Below are 2,958 nucleotides of genomic sequence, written 5' to 3'. Positions count from 1 at the left end.
CGCCTCTGCAGGGTCCTTGAGGGCACTGCTCGAGGACCCACAGGGCTCCTGTTCTCCTGCCCAGCCTGTCCCCTGAGACCCCTGTGGAGGACGGTAGAGTGAGCCTTGGGCTACAGGCTGCCAGCCTACCTGAGTGTCACTGGGGTGACAGTGGGGGCTGCCAGTGGGACCTTCCGTGTTCTAGGGCGGGGAGTCTGCTCAGTTCATCCTCAGGATCTTTAGGTGGACGGCAGCCAGGGCCTGGGCTTCCTCCCCTCTGTTGCTCTGCAGTTGACACCTCAGTGGTCCCGGGGACCCGTGAGGAGGAAGTGAGGGGTGCCCCAGTCACCGCCCTGACAGGGGGAACACAGTGCTGACAGCTAGGATCTCACCTCCCTTAGACCTGAAGTAAAGGAGCCTCGGCCCGACTGCCCTGTCCTGAGCCTTCAAGTGCTGAAAGCAGGGGCAAGGCTAGACTCTTTGTCGTCCCCACAGCTCAGGGGGTGGGGCATGTTCCCCTTAGTCGTCACTCGGGGTTCTCAGTTTGACTCCTGGGAAGGCCTGTGGCTCCTCTCTCTTCACCTGAGGACATGGGCTCATAGAAAGGCCCACAGCTCTCTGAGACCCAATAGAAGAAAGTGAGGGTAGCCTGATTTCCCACATCTACCTGTGGTCTCTGAAGGCAGAAAGCTGTGGCAGGCAAATCCAGGCCTTATTATGGTTGGCCGCACCAGTCCTCACTCAGGCTCCTCAGTTTGACTCCTGGGAAGACCTATAATTTCTCCCTCTCTTCACCTATTACTGTCCTCACTTCTCTGTCACCCTGGGAGGAGCTAAGGGTTGCCTCTGCTCGGCCTGACACCTATCCAGGCGTCTCCCAGGACTGACAGCAGGGGAGAGATGATGTGCTGCCCCCATTGTTATGGTTTTCATGCTCCACTCCAGCCTTAGGTCCTCACCCCAACTCCTAGCACAACCTGGAAATTTCCCCTATGCTGAGTCGGCCAGCCTCAGAGCAAAGTCCTCACCACCCCGAGTCCCCAGAAGTAGAAGTCAGAGTAGGCCACGTGTAGCCACAGCTATTTCTGAGGGGCTTCTGAGGACTAACAGCAGAGGGCAAGATTCTCCGGGCTCCGCTCTTCTGGGGTTTGTGACCTCAATAGTCCCACTCTGTCAGGATCTGGGACTCTTCCCTCTACTGACCTGAGTCCTCCAGAGCTGGAAGCAATGGGTGGCACATCGAACTACCCCTGCCTGGGGCTTCCCAGGGCCGAAAGGGTGGTGGGGCTATGTGTTCCTCTCTCTTTTCGGTTGGGCGTTCCCCTTGGTCCTCACTCAGAGTCCTTACACTGACTCTTCCCGTGACCTAGAGAGGCCTGTGCTCTCATACTACAGCCTTTAATCCCCTGAGACCACCTAGGAGGGTGTGAGGGTAGCCTCACGAGGGCTTGACTGCCTGTGGTCACTCATGGCCGACAGTAAGGGAGGGATTCTGTGGCGTCCCCACTTCTATGATTTGGGTGGTTCCCTCAGTCCTCATGGTCCTCTGCTTGACTCTTGGCATGACCTGGGATTCCTCCCTGTGCTAACCTGAGGCTGGCCCCTGACACCAAGTGCCTCATCTACCCGAGACTCTCTAAAAGGAAAGGTGTGGGGCGCATCATGCCAACATGCCTGGATTTGCCAAGGGGAGGTATCCAGTGGCAGGGCTGTGTTCTAGGTGGAGTCCCTTTATCCTCATTTAGAGTCACTAGATTTCCAGTCTCTACCGAGTGAGGCTGTTCCCAGTAGACCAAGGCCGTCGCCTCCCTGAGACCACTCCCAGTGGAAGGAGGGGGCACGTCAGCCAGAAAGCTTTGTCCTGGGCCTCCTGGGGCTGACATCAGGGGTGGGACTCTGCATTCTCCTCTGTTCTGGAGTGAGTGGTCCTCTTGCTCCTCATTCAGGGTCCTCATCGTGATGCCTGACCAGACCCAGGACTCCACCCTCCACTCCCCTGAAGCTGTGCTCCTCAGAACAGAGGCATTGCCTTCTTGGAGATTCTGAATTGGAAGTCAGGATGAACCAGATCTGTCCAAAGCTCTTGGGGTCTTCTGAGGAGCAGGCTTTTACAAGGCCCCACTCTTCTGGAGTCAGTGGCCCCTCAGTCCTAACTCAGGTTTCTTACCTTGACTTCAGGTAGCACATGGGACTCCACCCTCCCTAGTGTCTGTCTGCCAGCCTCAGGCAAGGCTTTCACCTTCCTGAGACACCAGAAGGGGAGATAAGAGACCTATTCCCTGGCTACCCCTGCCGGGGGCCTCTGTGTGGTCCCCTTTGTTATGGGGAGTCCACTCATCAGCACCCAGTGTCCTCACCCTGAATCAAATTAAAGTCTGTTAGGATCTCCTACTTGGGCAGAATTAGAGATGCTGCCACAAGACCAAGGAACTCACCTCCCTGAGAACCTCTCCACCCTTGCCCCGGAGGAAAAGAAGGGGTACCTTCAGACAGACAGCTCTGCGCATGGCCACACAAGGGAGAAAGCAGGGTATACTTTGTGGGGCCCCCTTCCGTTCTAAGGTCCTCGCCTTGAGTAACTATCAGAGGCTGGGACTCCTCCCTCCACTGACCTGAGGACACAGCTCTTAAACCAAGGCTTTTATGTCCCTGAGAAACTTGAAGAGTAAATGAGGAGATGATGATCTTTTCAGGTTATCTGACATTGCATATGTAGAACACCCCACTGTCGCCGAATATGTTTTTTTAATTCATACCATTCACTTATTCAGCGTTACTATTACTGTATTCCAAAACAGTGCTTTGGGAACAGGGCCCCTTGTATCCCATGAGATACATTTTGGAGTGGTGAGAAGAAAAATGAATTAAAAGACATAAGGTCTGGCTTAGGCTGGGAGGAGTGGAAGAGTGTAGGCTCTAGACTATTCCAGACCAGGGGACTAGACCCAGCAAGGTCACTTAATCAGTCTTGTGAACTTG

Source organism: Physeter macrocephalus, chromosome 21, assembly GCF_002837175.3.
Source record: "Physeter macrocephalus isolate SW-GA chromosome 21, ASM283717v5, whole genome shotgun sequence".
Taxonomy (NCBI): Eukaryota; Metazoa; Chordata; class Mammalia; order Artiodactyla; family Physeteridae; genus Physeter; species Physeter macrocephalus.
This window is presented reverse-complemented; position numbering follows the sequence as displayed.